At 37.7% G+C, this 27,616-nt stretch overlaps 1 protein-coding gene across 6 annotated transcripts in view; it reads right to left on the minus strand.

Annotated features, from left to right (window-relative positions):
• The window catches only part of LOC108150556 (mitogen-activated protein kinase ERK-A), a 155,237-nt gene that overhangs the window by 126,576 nt on the left and 1,045 nt on the right, over nucleotides 1-27,616 (minus strand). The window lies entirely within an intron of this gene.

Consider the following 27,616-nt stretch of genomic DNA (forward strand, 5'->3'; position numbering starts at 1 on the left):
CTTAGCTCCCTTACACCGTGTGCGATCGGTATAGTACTCGTTGATTTTTTATTTTATTATTTAACAAAAAAAAAAAAAAAAAATAATTTAATAAAAATAAATATTTAACACCTCTTCGATACCAACCAAATAAATACAAATAAACGCAATGCCAACTAAGGATATCGAAGAGCTTAAACATCAACGAGATGTCTGCATGAAAAGTATTAACCGAACTTATCGCCACTTAAAAGAAGCTAAATTATCTATAAATCCGGTCGAGCTTGAGTGTCGATTAGAGATTCTAAATACGCACATTGAAAATGCTTCACTTTTGCAAAACCAAATAGAAGTGAAAGATACAAAAGATGTATACCGCGAAGAGTTGGAAGAGAGGGCCGTAATGACAAAGTCATTGCTGATTTCACTTTTAAATAAGTCCAAACAAAATAATATCGAGAAATCCGCTCCGCCAGCAAATCGCCCGCCTCAATGCCGTCTGCCGAGCGTTGCTCTCCCAACTTTTAGCGGAAAACACTCCGAATTTAAAAAGTTTATAAGCCTTTTCGAAACTTTCGTTGACAAAGATGACACTTTACACGATATTGAAAAATTCAATCATTTAATTTCGTGTTTAGCTGGAGACGCTTTAGGAACAGTTAGGGCCTTCCAAGTCACTGCGGAAAATTATCCCAAAGCCCTTGCTAGCCTGAAGCGGGTGTACGATAATGATTGTCTTATTTTTTTTGACAACATATCGACACTTTTTAATTTGCAAAAAATTTCCCAGCCTTCAGCTACAGCCTTGAGAACCCTCATCGACACGGTCACAGCCTTGTATGACTCCTTGCTGTCTATTGGGGATGATAGACGCATTACTAATGCTATTTTAATACATCTGGTAATGAGCAAGGTCGATGCAGGAACTAAAAGAAAATGGGAAGAACAGTTAGATTATACTTCGCTTCCACTTTGGAGCGAATGTGAGGCGGCCCTCAACAGGCGATACCAACACATGGTAGCAGAAGAGGCTTCCAAGTCCAAAACTGTTCAGCAGGCCCAATCTAACCCTAAGAAGAATGGAAATAGGAGTTTTTCGTTTGTCGCTGCCAGGAACGACTCTGTTCAATGCATGTATTGCAACTCAGCTGAACATCAGATTGGAAACTGCGCTTCCTTCGCAGCCCTGAAAGTTCAGCAAAGATTCGATTTCGCTAAAAGAGCACCCTTATGCATTAACTATTTAAGAAAGGGTCACACTGTCAAAAAATGCAAATCGAACAGATGTAGAGTGTGCAATTCCTCACATCACACTTTGCTACATATATATGCCCCAAACACAAATCTCGCGTTGCCACCTCCTTCTCAGCCCACGCTCATGCAGGAGTCTCCATCCACTTCGCATGTTTTGCATGCGAATGCATCGGATCGAGTCATTCTTGCAACTGCTGTTGTGAGCGTCCAAACAAAAAGCGGCGAGTTTGTATTAGCTCGAGCGTTGCTCGACTCTGGTTCACAAATAAACTTTGTAACCGACGAGCTCGCTCAGAGGCTCAAAATTACAAGAGAGGACGTGTGCATGAGCTTGCGAGGCATTGGTGGAACTAATGCCCAAGCCACAAAAAAATACACACGATTGTGAAGTCGCGAGTAGGGAACAGCCAATTGTCGTCCGATTTTTGGATTATGAAAAATATTTCTGGTTATCATCCGGATCAAGCGGTGAACACCAGCGGGTGGAGGGTGCCTGAAAATATTCAGTTGGCAGATCCATAGATATGCTTATCGGCGCTGGCCAGATAAAGCAGGGCCCTGAATTCCCCATCCTACAAAAGACAGTTCTCGACTGGATAGTGTCAGGCAGATGTGCCTCTGAAAATAATAAAAACACTGAAAAAATGGTACATCTCAGCTGCCAGGAGGAAGCGTTGGAGTCAATTGACACAACCCTGCAGAAATTTTGGTCTGTGGAGGACTTGCCGCCCAAGGCTAAAGTCCAAACTCCTGAGCAACAACTCTGTCAACAACACTTTGAGAAAAATACTCAAAGATTGTCGTCCGGTAGATTTTCGGTTCGTTTGCCGTTTAAATGTGACCCAAATACTCTTGGTTCGTCATACGAAGTTGCGAAACGTCAAAATTGTCAAAGGACCCTTCGCTGAAGAAGATGTATATTGAATTCATGGAGGAATATGTTTCACTGGGCCACATGTCTTCCAATGACAAAATTCCGAATACTCCGCACTATTTCATTCCGCACCAATGCGTTTTACGGCCACAAAGTACTTCAATTAAGTTGAGAGTAGTTTTCGATGCATCGAGCCGTAGCGTTGAATGACATCTTGATGGTAGGCCCAACTATTCAAGAGGAGCTGTACTCGACTCTGCTTCGGTTTAGATTGCATAAGTTTGCCCTTGCGGCCGACGTCAAAAAGATGTATCGCCAAGTGATGGTGGACGAAGCTGATCGTAACTTCCAGCTCATAGTATGGAGACGAGATCCTTCTGAGTCCCTGAAAATCTTTAAGTTGAACACCGTTACATATGGAACTTCGCCAGCACCCTTTTTGGCGATTCGGTGTTTATAGAGAGATGGCGCAAGCAACTCATCCAAAAGCCGCAAAGGTTATTCAGAATGATTTTTATGTTGACGATTTGTTGACTGGCGCCGGATGCGTTGAGGACCTGCAAAGCCTTCGAGACGAAGTTTCTCAGGTCTTGCAAGAGGCAGGCTTTGAATAGGCAAAGTGGTTTTCAAACTGCCCAGAGTTATCCGCATCTGATAGCGCTGTAATGCCACTTATGGCAGACTCAGACGTAACCAAGACCCTTGGCGTGGTTTGGTTACCGGTTAAAGATTACTTTCAATTTCGGTTGGATGACTCTTTCCTGGATCTTCGCGCGACAAAACGAAATATTTTGTCGGTGACTGCTCGACTTTTCGACCCACTTGGCCTCTTGTGTCCTTTGGTCACAAAGGCAAAGATGTTGTTGCAGGAACTGTGGCTTCGAAAATTAGATTGGGACGAGTCGCTACCGATGCAGTTGCTCACGTCGTGGGAGACGTTTAAAGCGACGCTTCTGCAGCTGCCTAAAATTAAGGTATCGCGATTCGTCACGCAGATCCACAAGTCCCGATTCAAATACATGGTTTCGCTGACGCTTCCATGCGAGCGTATGGAGCGTGCATCTACGTTCGGACTCAAACTGCTGAAGGTTTGAAAGTGTCTTTATTGACCGCCAAATCGAAAGTAGCTCCCCTCAAGACGAAAACTTTGCCTCGCCTTGAGCTGTGTGCAGCTCACCTTTTAGCAGATCTCTATAATCGTGTCAGGCCATTGCTAAATTCTCCCATTGAGAATGTTTTCCTGTGGACAGACTCCGAGATCACTTTACACTGGATTAAAACCCATCCCTCGTCGTTGTCGGTTTTTGTTTCGAACCGGGTTGCAGAAATTCAGGAGTAGTCGGAGAAAGCAATTTGGAGACACGTTCCCACGAAAGTCAACCCAGCAGATATAGTGTCCCGAGGATGTGACGTAGAGGAGCTTACAACGTCCATTTGGTTCGGTGGGCCTTCGTTCTTGCTAGACTCAGAAAATAATTGGCCTGTAAATAAACATTTCGAACTGCCGGCTGATGTAATGTCGATGGAGCTACGCAAATCGGCAATAGCTCTCGTAGTCAGCCCAGAGCCAAATTATGTGCTTCAGAAAATAGAGTCCTTTTCGTCGCACCTGAAGCTTCTGAGAGTTTTCGTGTGGGTTTTTCGTTTTATTCAAAGGTGCAGAAAGGTGTCGAAGCCCTTTGAAAAAAGTATTTCGCCAAGAGAACTGGATTTCGCTTTTGATAAAATTGTCGAAGTTGTCCAATTTCACGAGTTCAGGGACGACATAAGTAAAATTCGGAAGAATAAACCGGTAGCAACGAATATTCAAAAGTTAAACCCTTTTCTTCAGGAAAATAAATCGGATTGGTGCTCCTCGACATTGCTACGAGTTGGGGGTCGGTTATTGAATGCTCCTATCCCGTACGAAGCCAAATTCCCGTTGTTGCTGCCTAAAAGCTCACAGTTCGTCAGATCCTATGTGTCATACCTGCACGTTACGAACTGTCACGCTGGCCCACGAGCTCTCGTAAGTCGTCTGCGCGAGAAAATTTGGCTAGTTAATGCTCAAGAAGTCTGCCGACGAACAGTTCGGTCGTGCATGCGCTGCTTTCGCTGTAAGCCGCAACTTTTGACGCAAATTATGGGAAACTTGCCAGCAGATAGACTTCGAGCTCTCCGCCCGTTCAATATTTGTGGCGTTGATTTTTGTGGTCCCTTCAGCACAACGTATCGTATCCGTGGTAAGCCACCGTACAAGTCGTACGTGGCCTTGTTCGTCTGTTTTGCGTCCAAAGCGGTCCACTTAGAATTAGTGTCTAATTTCGCGGGATTCCGGAGAAGGTGTGGTGCGACAACGCCACCAATTTCGTCGGCGCAGATCGCCACATGAGAGAGTTCCGAGCCCGTCTGGAGGAGCAGGGGGGCGGTATCGAAACATTCGCATCAAAAAAAGGATGCGAGTTTGCGTTCATACCGCCCAGAGCACCGCACTTCGGCGGACTATGGGAGGCAGGTGTGAAGTCTGCAAAGCACCTGTTCCTTCGGACGGTAGGCCAAGACCTCTTGACCGCGGAGGAGCTCGGAACTCTGCTCACCAGCGTGGAGGCCGTGCTCAACTCCAGGCCCCTCGGCGCTCTAAGCAGCGACCCGAACGACGGCGAGGCCCTGACCCCCGGGCACCTGCTCATCGGCGGCCCTCTTCAGCCTGACCTGCTTGCGACGATGGCGAGGTGTCTCGTCTCTCAGGCACAGGTTTTGGCAGCGATGGTCCCGGGAGTACATCTCCAGCCTCCAACAGCGGTCCAAGTGGCACCAGGGGGAGCCCAACCTCGTCGTGGGAGCGCTCGTCGTCGTCGCAGAAGACAATCTTCCGCCCCAGCAGTGGAGGATCGGACGAGTGGTAGCGGTGCACGCCGGCGCCGATAGCAAGGTTCGCGTGGCGGACGTCAGGACGCAGGACGGCGAATATCGGCGAGCTGTTCACCGACTGGCCCTGTTGCCCGTTCTGGGCTGAAGGACGTCGTCCCTTCAGAGGGGGCGGTGTTTGCGCACTCAGCGCTTGTATGTAAATCACTAGTTGTAGGGCGAGAGCGGGAGCGAATAAAGCTTTCGTCTGTTCGCTCTTGCGAATTCGCCCCGTCTCTCGCCACCGTAGCATAAGTTAGGTTCTAAGAGAAATTATTGAAATATAATTGTTAGTGATCCATCGAACATCATCGTAGCCACTCCTTTTCGTCGCGCTTTCGACATAGTTTCACAATTTTTCGCAAATTAAAATCGCCAGAACTACTGCGTTCACAAAGTTTTTCGCGTGGTTAATACAAAATAGTATTAAATTTTTCAGCTTCAATGTTTTTCAACATATACGCAAGTAAATCATAATTTAAATGTTTTCAAAAGTATTTAATTCTTGCAATAGCTGCAAGGGTATATGAACTTCGGCTTGCCGAAGTTTGCTTTCTTTCTTGTTGTATAATATTCTGAATCATTTTAAAAAATTTTAATTCAAGTGCCGAAAGTTGCCGAACGAATTGCCGCTATACAAAAAGGTAACATTACCTCAATTAAAAAAAAACTTGCTTCTGCTGTTTGTTGTAGCTTGTTGCCGTTTTTTGGTTTGTATTGTCGTTTGTTGTTATTTTGTGTTATGTTTTGTGTTTATATTCCTTTTTTAAAAAATATTGCTTATTATTTCCTTAGGAGTGCCAATTTCCACGTTTGCGTTCTGTTCTGTGTCGTATCAATGAAAGCTATATGATATAGTTCTCCGATTTCAATAATATTAAAACCGGATATCGGGAATATTAAACTATGACTAAATCTTAAAGATCTAAAAAAAAAATGTAAAAAACTAAAAAGTTATAATTTTTTTAAATTTTTTTCCCTATTGTTCCTATGAAAGCTATAGGATATAGTGGTACGATCTGGCCAATTCGGCGACCACTGTGCACCGTGCTGCTCTACAACTTCTCCAGTGACAGGGGCTGATGAGCTAGGTGCCGGTAAAGAGTCATTACAAATATTTAAAATTGGAATTGGGGCAGATTCCTTTTCTGAAACTGAATTTAAGGAAGCGCCCGTTCTAATGGGCTCACTGTTCACTTACCGCGTTGTACCCTTCAGTGAGTTGTTTTATAACTTCAAAAATATTCTTAAAACCGTCACGAGTCTGCTTCATAAAGCCACACATCTCAAGTTCCGTTTCTCTGCAGGACTTACATGACTAATTGAGCCCAGACCGCAGGTCAATGTAGTCTTTGACTCTGCCAACAAATCCCGCACATTTTGCATGCATGATTGTACCGCAAATGGCAAAGGTAACAGACGTAGTCATTAAATATTTTGACTTCGACTTTTGTTTCAAGCTAACCGGTTGTATTTATTTCTGAGCCCCCGTATTTACTCCAAATTTGTATACAAATTTGGTTTCATTTGGGTTTTCTCCGTTTTCGGAACTTTGTATAATAGATTTCGTCGGCCTTGCCTCTTCTTTTGGCAATCCGGCTGCTACGCTTAACCCTTATTTTTATTTTATTTTTATTCTTATTACCCGTGCAATGTCAGATGCTGATAACATATCCGGCAAAGATGTCTTTAGACCACCGGTCATGAAGACGAAATTGTCAAAAAAGTCGTTAACCAAGCCTCTAGGATTGGACTAGTAAGGTTGCTTCTGATTAAGGGCATCTGAACCAGGTAAATAACCTCAGGAAAAGAAGAAATCTGGCCGTAAGCAGTGGAAATATAAATAAGACTTCGCTAATAAAGCCTGTAAGCCATCAAAAACGTCCTCAAGTAGCCCCATCTCGACATCCTCCTTTAAAAGAAGGAGAGTCTACTTAGAGAAGAACAATAGCTTTGCTAGTCTGTCTGATGATGACAATGATACAGTGACTATTGATCCAATCACCACGCATGAGCTTGGCCATGCTTTATCGGAGTCTGTCCAACTTAACTTTTCTGTGGTATCACCAAGCAATACTTCTTCTCAAGCTAAAACTAAAAAACGCAATCTCCGTCACCCCCTCTTTCTGCGGAGGGGTGTCACTGATTTTCGAAAATAAACTGCTTTTCTTTCATTTGTGACTACTGGTTTTCGCCTCAAGACGACTGGTCGATGCTCCTGTAGAATTACTGTGGATGACGGAAGTGTATACCGTGTGGTCCAGAAGTTGGTTAAGGACCTTTCAATTTAAAAACGAAAGGGCCTTTCAAATCGTCATCTAGGGTCTCCATGCTTCTGAAATTTATTGATTAGTTAAGGAAGCGGCAAGCGAATGCTGCGTTGGGCCAAACGGCTGCAATTGAAAAACTGTTGGTACGTTTCAGTAGCGTAGATAGGGGGGGATCAGGGGGATCAATCCCCCCCTTGGGTCTGAGAATTATAAGATGATATAATCTCAAAATTGAAAAAGAAACACATTTTTCTTCTGACTGTGCAGTACAGCATATTAAAGTTTCGAATGCCCGAGTTATGTTCAATACTGTTGACTTCTTGTCAACCGACAAATTCTTCCTGGAATCTTTTAGCTTGCCAGCGGTCGCTGCGTTTTCCAGGATTTACGCAGTTTTGGCGTCTGCCTGCCGGTTTGTTGTTCATCAGGTGGGTTCGTGGATAATATGATAACTCCAGCGCTTCTAACGGACCGACCAATCATGCGACCTCCAAGTGATACTTCAGTCAGTCACAGTGCCTCCCAGTTTACTACGTGCTGCGGCGCTGCAACAGCTGCATATAATAGTTTCGAGTATGCATTTCGTTTATATTATATTAAAATGAAGCGATTTTTAGTACCTGTAAAACCATTTTGCAAACCTCCAAAAACTGAAGACAATGAAGAAGCGCAATCATCTGTTGAAACAGCCGTGAAAAAAACCTCGGTATGCTGCATCGGGTAGTGAAAATACGGGCGATGAAAGCTCATGTATTGAAGGCAACAAAAACGTTAAAGAACATAACCCTCATCTGCCTTATCGGAACGTAAATAAACACGACGTCGGAAATTTTATTGGCATCAGACTTAGTGAATCTCAGAGGCTGTACTTATTAACAAATGCTTGGGTTCCGTCGAAAAATTACTTTTATCCATTGCTGCAAAAATTCGAAACTCGAAAATTAAAATATTGTTATAAATGGTTTGATGAATTTTCCTGGATGTGTTCGGTGTGAAGCATTTGCTGTAAGCGGTGACAAAGGGTCACAACCTTTAGGTCATTTGGTGAAAGTGAAATTCGATAATTGGAAGAAAGCAAAAGAGGTGTGTACCATTATTATCATCCGAGCCAGAAATCGAACCCAGGACCTCTCAATTTCGCGTCGAGTGCTCTAACCAACTGAGCTACTTCGGAATCCTAATTTGCTCGCTGAAAACCTCCAATTTATGTTTGAAGTTACTTTTTGTCTAACTAGAGATCGACATTATCACAAATTTGTTTATCCGTCAAAAAACCTTTGACGTTGACGTTCAATAAATTGAGTGGAAATATTGAAAAAATCAATTCATCTTGAAATTGAATTTTCACCCACTTAAAAAGCTGAAAAGCTTGAATTTCGTCTTCGATAAGAGAATTTTTATACCCGTGCAGAGGGTATTATAATTTCAGTCAGAAGTTTGCAACGCAGTGAAGGAGACATCTCCGACCCTATAAAGTATATATATTCTTGATCGGCATCACTAATAGAGTCGATCTCGCCATGTCCGTCTCTCCGTCCGTTTCTATGCAAACTAGTCTCTCAGTTTTAAAGCTATCTGCATGAAACTTTCCCAAAAGTTGTGTTTCTATTGCAGGTAGAATATAAGTCGGAACGAGCCGGATCGGACGACTATAGTATATAGCTCTCTTAGGAACAATCGGAAAAATAAATACAAAAAAAATTATAAATTAGTTGTTTTTTAATTTTTTTCTTAGCTCTTCAACATATAGTATTGGTTAATTATTTCAGAATTTCGGTTTACATTTCATCAAAATCGGACGACTATATCACATAGCTTTCAAAGAAATAATAAAAATATATAAAATAACTACCTAATAATTGAGCTGCAAGTCACCATAGCTTCAATGTTTTTCAACATATACGCAATTTTAATGTTTTCAAAAGTATTTAATTCTTGCAATAGCTGCAAGGATATATGAACTTCGGCTTGCCGAAGTTTGTTATGTGACCAATTTCTGTACACGACTGTGCAACGCGGATTAAAAAAACGCAGTGTAAAATAAAACTTACAGAAAAACTGGATATTATTCTGATTATTCATGGATTAATAACCACCTTCCGACGGCTATTGACTTTGCGGTGTACAGAGGCATCCCGTGCTGCCACCTGCCACCTTGCTGTCTAGGAGTGTCCGGGTCTTTCCTCTGACCATATTAGCTAAATGCTAATGCGCCAATGGAATCAGGCACATTAAAAAAGTGCACTAATGCGGAAATGGGATCAGGCTATAAGTATCAGAAAAATATTTATTTGGAAAGGAGCTACAGCTAATTTCCGGTGACCACTATATCTATGGACTGCATCTTCCGAAGTTTTAAAGTCATAATATTTCGTTAAAGTATTGTCCAATCTAGTAATTAATCGAAGAAATAAGCAAAATAATGATTCCATTGCCGCATGAGTGGATTTTTTAAATGTGCCTGATTCCATTGGCGCAGTAGCATTTAGAAAATGCTACTCCGACATGTGAGTGACACGAACAGCTTATCTGGGTTTGTTTACTTTTAAACTGTCGCAAATCAAAACCAAACTATTTTAAAATCATGAATTTGAGCAAGTTTACGGAAATCTTTAATGCTCAGCAGGACATCCATAATGCTATCGAGGCATTTGACAACTTGGACGACAAGGAAGGGAAGCTGATAGTGTTGTTTGATGGGTTGGAAGGGCGACCACCACAAATTCTAAAAAAGAGGAAGAATCCCTGTATATGTGGAAATTTTTTCCTGCCAGAGATCCAGCAGTAATGCATTGCGGTACTGCGGCCAGGATTTGCTCCGCTTACCCATGTTTTCAGTCATTTTTATGGAGTATAGATTTTTAATTCGAAAGAAATACAAAATTGCGCATGTTTTCAGTCATTTTTATGCAGTATAGATTTTAAATTCGAAAGAAATAAAAAATTGCGCAAACCGTGCAAAACTGTACCATCTGTTGCAGTGGTGGCACTAACGAAATATCGTTAAACATCGGTATTTTCCGGTATTCGGGGCGAATGATTTTTAATCGCATTTATTTATCGCTTTTATTTTAAATGCGGCATTTAGCTTTACGGGATTCCCTGTGTAAATAAATGCGCATTAGCCTAAATGAGTTTTAATGCGCCAATGGAATTCGGCTATGAAATTGCTTATAAAAAAATATTTAGCGGGGTTACCTCTTAAGTAAACATGGGCGTAAGTTATTAGTCTGTTGATGGGTTCTAAAACAACTATGCAATATTTAAACGTAGGTTTTTAAAAAAACATTTTAAATGTATTATTTTTATTAACGATTCATAGTGTTAACGTCGCAACTCTAGAAATCGTAAATAATAATAGAAATTCTGCATAGTAATGTTAAAAGGTTATTAAACATAAAAGCTTTAACTTTATAAGTTAACATATAAAAATATTTTGCATTGTAACTCAGAACGTTAATTTGCACGGACAACTATTTTTAAGAATCTCTTTGTAAAAAAAGACCGAAACAAATTTTGCTTTGTTGTGACGAATACATGTTTAAAGAAAATATAAGAAAAATAACTAAAGAATTAAGCCACGCTTGTTTAAGTAATTTTGGCTTCAAATGAGAATAAATGAACAATGGATCCTTAATTTTGTATGCAAACTGTGGCAATCCATTGCTTTGGGGTGGATGTATGGAAAGAAAACACGATTTTCCTTTGGTATCCCCATGATTTGGCGAGAACAAGAAAACCATAGTAATGATTGCTACTTCTGCGCATTCAACTAAACCGGGTTAAATAAAAAAAAACAATGGCCAAGTGCAGTAACCGCTGCATAGCCGACCCAAAGGCCAGTAGCGTATTCGGTAACGATTCTTGTTCCAACACTGCTTACGCGGATTCCAGCTGAACAGGAAATGTGAAATTATTGATCAAGATGCATTAAGTGGTCATATAAAGGATCTCAATCTTTCAAAAGAATCTGTCGAGCTATTAGCATTCCGTTTAAACGACAGCAATATGCTATCCCCTGGTAGAAACGTTTCTTTTTACCGGAATCGGGAAAAGATTTTTTACATTTTTTTACCAAATCGCAAGAACGCATGAACCTCAGATCAGGGAGCTTATTAATGACGAAGTCTTACCTAGCAAAATGAATGATGTCGAGAAGGCAGCTTGGACCTTTTTTGTTGCGGTGGCTCAAAATGTTCTCGGAAACAGAAGAGCCGTCAATTACGAAATAATATTACCAAAATATTAACTGCATTTCAAAACCTTAACTGCAAATTGAGCATTAAGGTGCAGTGTCTTCATAGTTATCTTTCCAGATTTCGACCGTATTTTTGCGTACTGTATTGTAACATCGTTGTAAAAGACAAAAACCTTCAAATTCCAATTAAAATAAAATATGTTATACTGGTAAATGATATATATATATATATATATATATAATCCTCCAATATTTGCTTTCTATTTTCACACAAACTAAATAACAGTACGAATGACCCAGCACAAGAGGAACAAATACCGTCAATTCTTAAAACATGAATAATTATGTTTCGAATAGTTATTTATTATTCATCATATCATATATAGCTCCGGTCGTGTGTAGCCGTGTATTCTTAACGCTCGGGAAAGACAATAAGTCACTCAGTCTAAAACGTTGGAAAAAATGTATAAACGCGAGGTTTTGCGATTCGCGATGCTAACTCGCATATCGTAAACTAAAGTTTTAATTAATTAATTAATTAATCTTTACGCACTAACAATAACCAAATGAGTAAGAACGTGGATCAGCGCACTCAACGCCAAAAACAACAAGACGTAGCCCGTGAAAAAAATTCAGAGAGAGCAAGACAAACGTCGTCTCTCTTTGCCCCGAAACAATGCTTATTTCTCGTTCACGAGTAATACTCTAGAACCGAAAGTGCAAGAAAGTGCAAGTTTACTGACAGCCGAAAACCAGAGAGCTAGTTCTTGCTCTCCCGCCCTGCTTTTCACCGCACAAACACCATGGAGTGAACAATGCAAAACTCCAACTGAGCTTCTGCCACCTAGTGCAACAACAACAGCAACTACTACGTCAACTACAACGGTCTCTGTCGCCAACAATGCAATAACGACACCACTCTCTTCTTCTGCAGCTGGTAAAGCAACAACATAACCAAGTGCAAAAATCGGGTCAAACGGCAAAAACAAAGCTACGGTAGAAAAAATTACAATTTCGCAAGCGGGTTCGGCCATGCAGACAGGCATGGTTCGCTATATTAATATTTCCAAGCGCAAGCTAACCCCCCCAAAAAAATCTGACGGCAATATGCCCAAAATAAACCGTACCAACAAAGGCCCTGAAAATCTCGAGCCATTAAATGAAAATAGATTTTCCATTCTGGCGGAGCCTGAAACAGAGTACGAAGAATTAGCCCCAAAGAAACTTAAGCCCCCACCTATCTTTATTCGGGAGAAGATCTCCAACGTCCTAGTCAATAAAATAGTTGAGCTTGTCGGGAAGGATAACTTTCATGTTATTCCGCTTATGAAAGGGAATATAAGCGAAACCAAACTTCAAACCAAAACCGAAGATGATTTCCGAGCAGTGTCAAAGTACCAAAACAATGCCAAAAAGAATTACTACACGTACCAGCTGAAAAGTTGCAAGGGCTTACAAGTTGTCCTTAAGGGAATAGAACTCGTTGTGACCCCCTCTGAAATTATAGAGGCTTTAAAAGAAAACGGTTTTTGCGCCAAAAATGTTATAAACATTATGAACAAAAACAAGAAGCCGCAACCACTTTTCAAGGTCGAGCTGGAGCCAGACAGCAGAACTTTGAAAAAAAAACGCAGTGCACCCGATCTACAAGTTGCAGTACCTTCTGCACCGTAGGATCACAGTTGAAGAGCCGCACAAACGGAACGGACCAGTGCAATGTACAAACTGCCAGGAATACGGACACACCAGGGCTTACTGCACCCTCAGGTCAGTTTGTGTAGCTTGTGGAAACTGCCACGGCTCCGAACCCTGCCCTGCCAACAAGGGAGACTCTCTCACTAAAAAGTGTGTAAACTGCCAAGGAAACCACACAGCAAACTACAGAGGCTGTTTAGTCTACAAGGAGATGAAAAGTCGGATGCAACGAGCGACAACGGCACGGCAGAACGTTTACATGAAATCACAAATGACACCGGAAGTTTTCTTCGCAAAAGCAGCCAGGTCATCATTTGGCCTTTCAATTACCACCAACGGCATTTCCTACGCCAGGGCTCTATTAGGCACAGCTCACATAGAGCCGAATATTGATAACATAAAGCAGGTCATGGGACAGCCACAAAGTAACATGGAAACTATGATGATAGCTTTGCAACAAAATATGATGGAATTTATGTCCTTCATGAAAACCGCCATGCAAACTCTGATGCAAAACCAAAATATCTTGTTACAAATGCTTGCAGCTCAGCAGTCCAAATAAATTATGCCTAGCCTTCGAATAACTCTGTGGAACGACAACGGTGTTTCACGGCATATACCTGAAATAAATCATTTTCTGAACGAAAACCACATCGACGTTATGTTGCTGGCAGAAACGCAACTCACCAGCAAATATAACTTTCAAATACAGGGATACACGTTCTACGCCACCGATCATTGTAAAGCACATGGCAGAACCGGCATTTAATAAGAGACCGTATCAAAAACCACTTTCACCAACGGTTTGCAAAAAATGATCTGCAAGCTACATCGATAAAATTACAGTTTTGCACCAGCAACCTTGCCGTTGCCGCTGTCTACTGTCCCGCTTTACAGTCTCCGAAGACCAATTCAACTTCTACAATTCACTTGGAGAGCGCTTCATAGCAGCAGGTGATTACAACGCCAAGCACACACACTGGGGATCATGCCTTGTTACCCCCAAAGGAAGGCAACTATATAATGCACTCATCAAAACATGCAACAAACTGGACTACGTTTCACCAGGCAGTCCTACATATTGGCCAACAGATCCTAGAAAACAACCTGATTTAATTGATTTTGCTGTGACAAAAAATATTTCTCGCAATCTAATATCTGCAAAATCGCTTTTGGATCTATCATCGGACCACTCACCAGTGCTAATAACTCTTCTTCAAAGCCCGGAATTAATCGAGCACCCTTGCAGGCTGACGTCGCATCGAACCAACTGGCTGAAGTTCAAAAAGTACGTAAGTTCCCACATCGAACTAACTCCACAGCTCAACTTCAAGGAAGACATCGACTGCTATGCCAATGCACTGGAGTCTGTACTCGTCTCAGCAGCCAAAGTCTCTACACCGCAAGGGAGGGATGGGCACACACACCAACACAAAACTAACCTTGAAATCGAACAGCTTGTTTTGTAGAAAAGACGTTTGAGGCGTGCTTGGCAAACCAGCAGATCGCCATCCTCAAAACATAGTCTTAAGGAAGCTGGTCGCAGAGTTACCAGGGCTCTAAGGCACGAAAAAGAAAAAGCACAACGCCAGTACATTGAGAAACTTTCACCCATCAGCACCAAGCATACCCTGTGGAGTGCCGACCCAAAGCTAAGTGCGCCGGCCGAAACAGTAATTCCCATAAGAGACTCTTAAGGCAGCTGGGCCAGAAGCGACAAAGACAGAGCTTGTGCATTTGCTTTACACCTTCGAAATGTTTTTCAGGCAAACCCTGCAAATAATTCATTCACACTTCCGTCACCGTCAATTCAAATTGGAACTGAGACAGCGCCAATTCTGTTTCAACCAAACGAAGTTGCAAAAGTCATCAGCAAGCAATTAAAAACAAAAAGGGGTCCAGGCGGTGATCTAATAACTCCTAAGATGATAATTGAACTCCCAAACTGTGCAGTTGAGGTAACTTGTAAACTCTTTAACGGGATAACACGACTTGGCTACTTCCCAAAAAAATGGAAAAAGTCGGTAATCATAATGATCCCAAAGCCAGGAAAAGTTCACTTAATACCAGTTTCATACAGACCGATAAATTTACTCTGGTGTCACTTAAAACTGCTCGAAAAATGCCTTTTGACGCGCATAATCCCACATCTGAAAGTGCACAACGTTATTCCGGCACATCAATTTGACTGTCGAGAAAGTCATGGATCAATAAAACAAGTCAACAAATTAATAACAGAAATACGAACTGCATTCGAGTTTCGGGAATACTGCAGTGCGGTATTCCTTGACGTTGCGCAGGCTTTCGACCGAGTCTGGCTCAGAACGTTACTGCCGGAAAACACTCACAGGATAATCGTACCTTTACAACAGAGCCTTCGCCGTGAGATGCAACACTACAAAATCCGACGATTATACGATAGAGGCTGGAGTTCCTCAGGGTAGCGCCCTTGGTCCAACTCTATTTCTCCTTCACATCGCAGATATTCCCACGAACGAGCGGCTAACTACTTCTACATTCGCAGACGATTCCGCGATCATAAGTCGGTCCAAATGCCCAATTCAGGCAACAGCACTACAACCGGACCCGATTACAACGAAATGGCCTTCCAGCTCAGCAATAGTAATTGGAGCCCTTACATCTCGCGTCAGTCATCTTGACTGTCAGATATATTTTTTAATTTAAGATTTTATATAATGCAGAGAAGATTTAATAAAAAAAATGCATATGTAAACAAAAAATAAACGTTAATTGGAGCTTCTACCTAAATATGGGGTTGTGTGACGAGCATTCGTCGCTATGGGCTGATGCTGGGCCCGCCAGGGGCCCGGAACAACGCGTCCGCTACCACATTAGCTACTCCGGGCTTGTACTCGCCAATAAGGTCTCTCCAGCGTTTAAGCTTAGCATTATGGGTATTTTCGCTATTCGAAAAACTTAAGGGTTGGTGATCCGTGAATATTACCACTTTTGAATAGCCGTAAAGATAATGTCTTAAACGGCCCAAACGATAGCGAGCATATCTATTTCATTAGTTGCGTAGTTCTCCTCGGTTTTTGACAGGGTGCGCGAAATGAACGTTATTGGCCTATGATTTTGTTCCAATACTGCGACTTTTGGGTAACTTGAAGCGTTAATAGTCAATTGAAATTCTTTTCCGAAATCTGGATAAGCAAGGGGAACCTCCCTGGAGACGAGAGTACTTTTAAGTTTCTCGAATGCTGTAATCGGGTCTTTGCTCAACTTAATAGCAGTTCTGCTTGACTTGGTCTAAGATAAATAGGAATGTTTAGGGGTTTTGCTTTTTTTGCGTAAACTTTTATGAACAGTCTATAATAACCTGTTATGCCCAAAAAGGAACGGAGATCTTTTAATGTTTTTGGAAGTGAAAATTTTGTATTCGCTTTTATTTTATCCATGTTTTTTTAATCCTTTTTCTGATATTGTGTACCCCAATAAATCAACTTCGTTTTTGAATAAATGACATTTCTCTATTTGGACCCTCATATTTGCGTTTTGGAGCGTTGAAAATCTCGTAAATTAATTTTTTCCGCCATTTACCGCAATTGCTGTTTTTTCTATGTCCGTATCTTTCAATGGTATTTGGTGAAAACCACTCTTAAGATCTAATACCGAAAAATACTTGTTGTCCCCAAGCTGTGCAGTAATTTCGCCAGTTTCGGGAATGGGATACTAATCTCTACATTTTTTCTTCGTACTGGCCGGACTTTTTCGGAACTACCCAGACTGGTGCATTATATGGTGATCTTGAAGGTCTTATAATACCATCTCTTAGCATCTCAGTTATTTGTTTTTCTACTTCCTGTTTGAGTAATATTGGGTATGGGTAATGTATTTCATAAACTGGGGAATCTGATAAAGTTCTGATCTCACCTACTATTTTAGTTGTGTATGCTTACTTTGTATCGGGGTCAGCAAGGAGGGCTTTGTGACTTTGTACGAGGAGTTTTGTTATTGATTTCTGTGACTCGGTCATATGATTGTGTCGCTAATTGATGAACTTTAATTTTGGGAGCATATGGCTCCCATAGGAACAATCGGAAAAATAAATGAAAAAAAATTATAACTTTGCTGTTTTTAAATTTTTTTAGTTCTTCGACATGGTTAAATATTTCAGAATTTCGGTTTAAATTTCGTCAAAATCGGACGACTATATTATAAATTTGTTGTTTTTTAAATTTTTGTTTTGTTCTTCGACATAAAGCAATGGTTAAATATTTCAGAATTACTAAAACAAAAATTAAAAAATCAGCTAAGTTATAATTTTTATACCCTTGCAGAGGGTATTATAATTTCAGTCAGAAGTTTGCAACGCAGTGAAGGAGACATCTCCGACCCTATAAAGTATATATATTCTTGATCAGGATCACTAGCAGAGTCGATCTAGACATGTCCGTCTCTCCGTCCGTCTGTCCGTCCGTTTCTATGCAAACTAGTCTCTCAGTTTTAAAGCTATATGCATGAAACTTTCCCAAAAGTTGTCTTTCTATTGCAGGTAATATATAAGGCGGAACGAGCCGGATCGGACGACTATAGCATATAGCTCCCATAGGAACAATCGAAAAAAAAAATAAAAAAAAATTATAACTTCGCTGTTTTTTAATTTTTTTTTATTTCTTCGACATATAGTAATGGTTAAATATTTCAGAATTACGGTTTAAATTTCATCAAAATCGGACGACTATATCATATGGCTCCCATAGGAACAATCGGAAAATAATACACAAAAATTTATAACTTTGCTGTTTTTTAATTTTTTTTATTAGTTCTTCGACATATAGTAATGGTTAAATATTTCAGAATTACGGTTTGAATTTTATCAAAATCGGACGACTATATCATATAGCTCCCATAAGAACAATCGGAAAAATATACAAAAAAAAATATAACTTTGCTGTTTTTTAATTTTTTTATTAGTTCTTCGACATATAGTAATGGTTAAATATTTCAGAATTACGGTTTAAATTTCATCAAAATCGGACGACTATATTATATAGCTCCCATAGAAATAATATTAATATATAAAATAACTATCTAATAATTGAGCTGCAAATCATCATAGCTTTTTACACATATACGCAAGTAAATCTTAATTTTAATGTTTTCAAAAATATTTAATTCTTGCAATAGCTGCAAGGGTATATAAACTTCGGCTTGCCGAAGTTTGCTTCCTTTCTTGTTTTTATTTCCTTTTCCGAATATTCCTATGGGAGATAAATGCTTTAGTCGTCCGATCCGGCTCATTCCGACTTATATACTACCTGCAATAGAAAGACACCTTTTGGAAAAAGATGAGATGATAAAAATCGGTAAATTGATCGGTGCATCCCCAAATGGGATAACGACATATCTTCGCTACCACCTCGGAGCTATGATAAGTTCACCAACTAAAAAACATTCACCCGTATGTATATGAAGCAATAACTGCGCCAAATGCATAAGTATGTATATAAGTACACAATTTTATACATGTGTTTGTATATTAAAACGGAGTAAATAGCGGAGTAAGAGCAAAAATCAAGTTACTCTAATTTACATTGTAATTGTTAGTGTTTGCTTAATTTACTCCGTTTTGATACCAAAAGTTATGTTTATGGACCTGTGCACACATACTATGTATGTATGTAAATATGTAAGGATAATATTTGGTTCGAATTATTTTTAGCCTGCAAATAATTAACAAAAACATTTTTATCGAGGTAAAAATGTTACGATCGCACCTTCAACATACAAATTATTTTATATCAAATTTTGTAACGAAAACCGAATAAGCTTTCGTCTAAATAAATACACTTTTAAATGTTTCCATTTGGATCGCTTCATCCATTTATTTTGCCTACACAGCCATTTTTTTCTGAGTTACGAATGGGAACACCAGACAGAAACTTGGTTTATGTCAGATCTATGTGATCTGTTAATTGATTGCGATGGGTTTAAATTGTTTCGTTCTGACCGCTGGTCATGCTGAAAGAGTAGCGATATACATTTCCAGCAAACTATGTTCTAGGTTGGTTAAAAAGCATGATACAGAGGGGGAACTTGAATTTATTTTTATTGAGCTAGCCAACCAAATGTCAGTGAACAAAACTTTAATTGGATGCATTATAGACCAAACAAAAATATTGATAACTCAGACCTCTTAGCTGTGAGTTCTTAAAGAAAACCTTGAAGGTATTGGATTTTCTTATGTAAACTTGTCTCGACGAACACGTTTTTCCAAATCTTGTGACACTCTTTTGGATGTTTTGCTGGTTATTGACAGAAAAAAGATTATCCTGTTTGACCAGATCTCAGTATCAGCCTTTTCTAGACACGATTTTATATTTTTGACCTATGATAACATCTTAGACAACATTGAAAGCAATATCGAATTCAGAACCAACAGTCTGGTTTAATACAACATTACAGAGGCAACCCAATTGAGGGATAGTGCCAACAGGAATATAATATATATATAATAACGCTACCAATAAGACTGATAGTTTAAGAAGTATATTCCGAGACCTTCGAAGCAGCGTTAAAAATGTAATCCACACAAATAAGCGAGAATGTTTTCCCTGAAAATACTAGTACCATGTATGTACCTAAATTCAATTCCCAACTGTGATATATACAGTTGCGGCAAAAAAAATAGCAAAAAAAATTCGATGATGCAATACATCTTTTGTTTTATTTGTAATTAGTTTAAAAATTTTGTAGTACAGTATAGGCTTACATGAGAGTAATGAGTTTATGCTCAATTTGCGTACGGTTTTTTCTGTATAAGGCATCTCAGCAAACGAAGTGCAAAAAAGAGCGGCAAAAAAAATAGCACTGATAATGGTTTTTTTGAGATTCCGAAGAGCAGACTGCAGGTGTTCGGCGACATGATGATTGTTGTTGTGTCTGCGGACAGTAAATGCATTGTATTGCAAAGTCGAGTCGAAACTTTATCATTAAGTTCAAAAAAATTATTAATTATGGGTCGCGGAAAGCATTGTACTGACGAAAAGAGGAAAATCATTAAAAAGCTTATCGAGGAAGGCAACACCTACGCTCAGGTGATGCAAATCGTCGGTTGCTCCAATAAAATGATTAGTAATGCCTTAAATTATTAATTAAATTAAATAAACCAGAAACACGCGGACGAAAAGCCGCAATGTTTAATTTGCTGGTGAACAGACTGGTTCGCGAGTGCAAGAAGGCCCCCTATAAGCCGGCTACTGAGCTAAAGAAGGAGCTTAACATATCGGAATCGATTAAAAGAATATAAATTAAGTGCCCGTAGTCCAAAAAAGTTCCTCTTTTGAATGCGAAGCAAGTGGCAAAGAGAATAGAGTTTGCCAAAGAGCACCTGAATTGGACGGCAGAAAAGTTGAGAAACATTCTATGGTCGGATAAAAGCAAAATCGTGCTATTTGGAGAAAGAGGACCTCGATCCTATGTACGGCGACCCCCCAATTAGGAATACCGCCCAAGTTTCACCTGCAAGACCATAAAACACGGTGGAACGAGTATCATGGTTTAGGCATGCTTTTCTTATTACGGAGTGGGTCCAATACATTGGATAAAAGGTATTATGGATCAACATGTCTATTGCGATATTTTGCAAACAGTGATGCTGCCTTATGCAGAATACGAAATGCTGTTGTTGTGGGTCTTCCAACAGGATAACGACCCTAAACATACCAGCAAGAAAGCTCGCACGTGGTTTCAAGACAGATCCCCTCACCTAATGGATTGGCCTGCTCAGTCTCCAGATTTAAACCCGATAGGGACTCTTTGGTCTGATGTAAAAAAAATATGTTATCAATGCAAACCAAGGAATAATCAGAAGCTCTGGGCTACCATTCAAGAATCATGGAGCAGTATTCCACGGGAAGGTGCCAACATTTGGTCAATTCTATGACGAGACGTTGTGCTGCTGTCATTGCTGCCAAAGGTTTAACAACCAAATATTAATACACTATATCGACAAGGAATACTAATTAATACAAATATTCCGGAACTTCCCGTTATTTTTTTCGTTTTTTTTTTCGTTTTCTTAAGTTATTTTTGAAATAGTGCTATTTTTGTTGCCGCCTAAAATTTTCAACGTTCACATTTTAATGTAAATATTTCAATTTCATGTTATTATCGACGACACTTGCAGTGTATTTCGATAAATTAGAGCCTAAAGTAAAACAAAAGCCTTAAACAAGTTAAATATATGAATAGTTATAAAGCAAATGATCAATAAAGAAAAATGTATGTCATGGTGCTATTTTTTTGCCGCAGCTGTACATTTAATTTTGAGCGTGATGTCTTAGACAGTATTCTAAAAATTAAACCTAACTCGGTCGGCCTAAACCCTAAATTTTTAAAAATAATTCTTATACGACTTTTTGACACATTAACCTATATGTTTAACACTGCCTTCACAACATCAGTATTTCCAATCGCATGGAAGTTTGCTAAAATATTTCCAATAGCCAAATCAAATGGTAATTAGAGGCCGACCAATTTCCATTTTACCTTATTTGTCAAGTCTTTGAGCGGCTGATGGCAAATCAAATTTCCAAATTTCTAATCAAAAACAAACTACTAAGTGAAAGGCAATCTGGGCTTAAGAAGAACAGAAACTATGAAACTGCCATACTTGACATCATCGAGGATATTCGGAAGGAGGCAAAGTAACCTTTCTGGCTTTACTTGACTTTTCAAAAGCTTTTAAAATGGTAAATCATAAAATTCTGCGCACCAAATTAAGAACCACTTTTAACTTCTCTTCGACTGCAATGAATTTAATGAAATCCTATTCTTATGTCAGAAGACATTCTGTAGTATGTTCTAAAAAATGTCAAGATTTATCCAAACAAAATATATCCAAGATATAATTTGTAATAGCTTACTTCCAAGCAAACTATTTAGGCACTACGTTCAACAACACACTGACAAGGAACAATCACTGAATAAGGCAACTGGCAAAACTTATGGTCTCTTAACAAAGTTGTCGGTAACTCAACCCTATCACAAAACATAAAAATGTTCATTGCAAAATCCATTTTGATTCCCACTCTTTTTTATCGTGTTGCAATTTTTGGTAGTTGTGATACCGCCAGAATGCAGCATGAATAAATTACAAGTAGTTTTTAACTACTTTTAAGAAATGGATGGTTAGTGGAACTCAAATTTCCTTACAAAAATAATCTAGCTCAGAAGCCAATTTATTTGTTTGAAAAAGTAAACTTCTTACCGACGAACAAACAATATTATTTGTACACAAATCAAGACCCTAGCCAGTTTTCGTATCGGATATTCGTCTTTAAAATAGTCTTCCGAACACTTTAAAGAGTACAAGAAGCACACGTACTTTTACGAACGAAATCTTCAAGGCCACTAAATAAAACAAAAATATTTGAGAAAAAAAAATTAAAATATAATTAAAAATAATACTAATAATAATTATAATAATATTATAATAACAATAGTAATAATAAAAATAAGGATAATAATGATATGAACAACAACAATAATAATAATAAAAAAAATAACAATAACAATAATAATAATAATAATAATAATAATAATAATAATAATAATAATAATAATAATAATAATAATAATAATAATAATAATAATAATAATAATAATAATAATAATAATAATAATAATAATAATAATAATAATAATATATAATAATAATAATAATAATAATAATAATAATAATAATAATAATAATAATATTAAAAATGTTTTTAATACTTATAAGAATTACAATAACATAAATAGTTATATTTTTACTTTTATAAAGAAATATAATAAATTGTTCACACTTATTTAGGATAATAATAGTGAATAGCAATTGTGAACTGTGAATAGTGAATACCAAGTGCATTCATTTATAAAACTTGTCTTGTAGCGCTAGAATACGAATAACAAAAAATAAATAAATAAAAATAGGATATTTGATTAAAGTTTGCTTATTTTTTTTTTCAAACTATAAGGAATAGTTATAAATCTAATTTTTTAAAAATAATTGTTTTTATTATTTTACAAATATTTAGTGAACATGTTTCTTTCTTCAACCTGAAACCATTTTTATACCCTTGCGGAGAAGATTATAATTTCAGTCAGAAGTTTGCAACGCAGTGAAGAAGCCGCTACATGCCAAATTTATGTTAAACAGTGACATTATATGTACAGTAATCCATTTATTTGCTTTGTGTCCAAGTGTGTACAATAGGAAAAGGAGAAATGAAAGTAAACATGTATACAAACGATATTTCGCAAAAGTTTTCAAGCTCCACTTCTCAAGGTATACTTACAGTTATGTCGCTTGGAAACAATATATTTCCGCGCGGAGATTTTATATGATATGTCGTATTTCGAAGGTGTCGATTTAAAACAACATAGCTCCGACGAGGTGGCGGAGATACATATGTCGGCGGAGATATGTCGTTATCCCATTTGGGGCGGCACCGATCAATTGACCGTTTTTTAATAACTCCGGAAATAATTTCTTACTATATTTTTTCTTACCCTAATTTTGTCAAAAAAATTTCCAAAAGATTTTAAATATATAAATTAACAAGAAAGGAAGCAAACTCCGGTAAGCCGAAGTTCTTATACCCTTGCAGCTATTGTAAAAACGAAATATTATTGAAAACATTAAAATTATGATTTACTTGCGTATATGTTTAAAAACATTGAAGCTATGATGATTTGCAGCATAATTATTCGATAGTTCTTTTGGCAGCTATATGATATCGTTTTCCGATTTTAATAATAAAATTCAGATTATATTAAATAAAAGCATAATTCACAACTGTCAAATAATTAATTAAATAATCAATAAGAATTTCTGAAAAAAATTACATATTAAAAAAGTTTAAATTTTTAAAAATTTTATTTTTTTAATATATTTATTGTTTTCATGGGAGCTTTATGTTATAGTCGTCCGATTTTGATGAAATTTAAACCGTAATTCTAAAATATATAACCATTACTATATCTCGAAGAACTAAAAACAAAATTAAAAAACACCAAAGTTATAATTTTTTTTATTTATTTTTATGATTGTTCCTATGGGAGCTATATGCTATAGTCGTCCGATTTTTATGAAATTTAAACCGTAATTCTAAAATATATAACCATTACTATATCTCGGAGAACTAAAAACAAAATTAAAAAACACCAAAGTTATAATTTTTTTTTATTTTTTTTATTATTGTTCCTATGGGAGCTATATGCTATAGTCGTCCGATTTTGATTAAATTTTAACCGTAATTCTGAAATATTTAACTATTACTATATCTCGAAGATCTAAAAAAAAAATTAAAAAACACCAAAGTTATAATTTTTTTTTATTTTTTTTATTATTGTTCCTATGGGAGCTATGTGCTATAGTCGTCCGATTTTGATTAAATTTTAACCGTAATTCTGAAATATTTAACTATTACTATATCTCGAAGATCTAAAAAAAAAATTAAAAAACACCAAAGTTATAATTTTTTTTTATTTTTTTTATTATTGTTCCCATGGGAGCTATGTGCTATAGTCGTCCGATTTTGATTAAATTTTAACCGTAATTCTGAAATATTTAACTATTACTATATCTCGAAGATCTAAAAAAAAAATTAAAAAAACCCAAAAATTTATTTTTTTAAAATTATTTTTCCGATTGTCCCTATGGGAGCTATATGCTATAATCGTCCGATCCGGCTCGATCCGACTTATATACTACCTGCAATAGAAAGACAGCTTTTGGGAAAGTTTCATACAGATAGCTTTAAAACTGAGGGACTAGTTTGCGTAGAAACGGACGGGCAGACGGACAGACTGACAGACGGACAGACCGACGGACGGACAGACGGACATGGCTAGATCGACTCAACTAGTGATGCTGATCAAGAATATATATACTTTATTGGGTCGGAGACGTCTCCTTCACTGCGTTGCAAACTTCTGACTGAAATTATAATACCCTCTGCAAGGGTATAAAAATGAATATTCTTTAAAGTGTTTTATTAAGACCAATTAATTGAGCGTCATTCGACAAAATTTTATCTGTGCTTAAAAAGTGGAATATTTTATATAATATATTTTGGCAATACCTTTTGATTGGAGAATCACTCGTTACGATCGGACCATCACAGCAGATTTTCAGTTCTGATGTTATATATAGTAGTCACTACATGTACTGTCGTCCATAGTGATGAGCCTACACAAAAAATTTCAAAACACTTTTTTTCACATTAAAAAATGTTCATATGTTCACAAATAAATATTCCTTTCGGCCATTTTGTTGAGGATCAAATATTCGTCAATTTTAGTCCATTCGTCTCTTAGTCTTACATTTTTTTTGTGCTATTGCAGTATTACTTATGTATTTTATTGTAACTTTTATTTAAAAACACCAAAAGTGTGCAGGAAGTGACACTGTCAAACGAACATCTGAAGATGAAAATGCCATGAACTTATTTGGCAACGGAAATTCTCTGAAACGTTTTTTTTTTTTAATGTTTGTATATCGAGCTCATTTTTGTACTGTATTTTCGCTTCGGGCAAAATCATTAAATTAATGGAAAATAATGCATATTGTGGAGCAAAATCGTAAATTTTTAATTGATACCACTTTTAAAGTATACCCCTTCATTTTTAATTTATTATATTTATTATATAGATAGCGCCATTTATATTGGTATTGATGACGCAAAAAACAGAGCTCTGCTACCTATATTAAAACCAACATTTTCTGCTTAATAAGAGGATCCTTTATCTCGTACTGCGAACAGGCCAGGCGCAGCGCTTTAAAAAACTTGCATCCAACCATGAATTTATATGCTTGTTGGTTCCACTTTACACAAGCATGGAAAAAAAAACTTGCTCATACGGCTCCTATTATCTACTATTAGTGGAGGGGTTTAATATGCTGAATGTCAAGCAAAAGCGTTAAAAAAGATGTTTACTCCATTTTACATTTACTATTACTTCGAGAATCAGTCGCTTAAAAGGGTACGTGTTTTATAGGTTAAAAACTTGTTTTGGTATAATTTGACGTTTAATTTAATTCAAAGGAAGGATCCAATGGCATATTTGTATTCAGCGGTCATTTAGGACCACCGGATCTGTTGAAGTGTATATTTTAAATTTGTAAAATAATAAAAATTACCTTTAGTCACTTTTTCAAATTTGTGCAATGTTTTATTTACGCAGTGAATTGAGAAAAGCCGCGAATATGCTCTCTTGTTCCAGAACGGTGGTGTTTAAATTCAACCAATAATTAAGCAATCACATATATATATATATATATATATGAGAAAGTCAGTGCATAATCGGTTATATTATAAAACCTCAAAAAGAATGAAGAAATCAATATCTAGGTTTTTAAGCACGAACTCTTTCGCTAAACAACTCACTTTTCAAACCGGATCTCTTTAATAGCGTGGATGATAATGAAACCATTTCGCCTGACCTTAGATCATCAACATCGTCAATTGCTTCAAATGTATATACAGTAACAAACTTAATTATTGGCACAGTTGGCATGTCTGACTTTAACATTGCTTTTCTCCACTAAAAACTAAGATATAAATTTAAACCAATTTTTATTTTTATATATCGATAAATTTACAACAAATAAAACTTAACTTCATTCTTGTATCACATTTCTAGTAATTATAAAAATTAAAATTATAAAAAAACGCCAGATTTTCGTTGAACAAAATTATTGGCACACTTAGGTAATAGTGAACAATTTTGTCGAAATTTCATCGATCTGGCTACATTTTTCTTCAAAAGTTCCGTTATCTTTATTTTCGGAACTGCGTGGCTATACATTTTCAAGCTAAAAACCACGCAGTGCCTTATTCTTAAACAAAATTGATCAAATTTTAATAAAATGAGCGGCAAACAAAAGGAAACCACTGAATCTCAACGGAAAGAAATTTTATATTTGCATAATCAAGGCAAATCATATGCTGAGATTGGGGAAATGATGGATAGAAGCCGTTTTACCATTCGAAGCATTGTCCTGCGTTTTAAAGGAGTCTCATCGTTGGAGAGTGCTAAGCATACTGGTCGACCCAAAGCTTTGACTGAGCGGGAGCAGGCCAGGATCATCAGGAAGGTGAAGGTCAACCCAAAAATCTCTTCAACAAAGATTGCAGCTGAAGTTAAAAATGAATTGAAAAGATATTCACCCTATTACGGTTCGGAGGACACTGCACGAAGCTAACTACAAAAGCCGCGTTGCACGAAGAAAACCACTTATTTCAAAAATCAACCAGCAGAAGCGTTTGGCCTTTGCAAAAGAACATTTGAGTAAGCCAACAGACTTTTGGAACAATGTCATCTTCTCCGATGAAAGTAAATAAAGAAAGTCCCAGCTGTAATCAGCCTGTTAACGGAGCGATTCGTAATGTTTTCAATTAAACAAATTAAACTTTAAATAAAAACATGACTTTAAAATATTTATCT

The sequence above is a fragment of the Drosophila elegans genome, unplaced genomic scaffold, assembly GCF_018152505.1.
Source record: "Drosophila elegans isolate 14027-0461.03 unplaced genomic scaffold, ASM1815250v1 contig_801, whole genome shotgun sequence".
NCBI lineage: Eukaryota > Metazoa > Arthropoda > Insecta > Diptera > Drosophilidae > Drosophila > Drosophila elegans.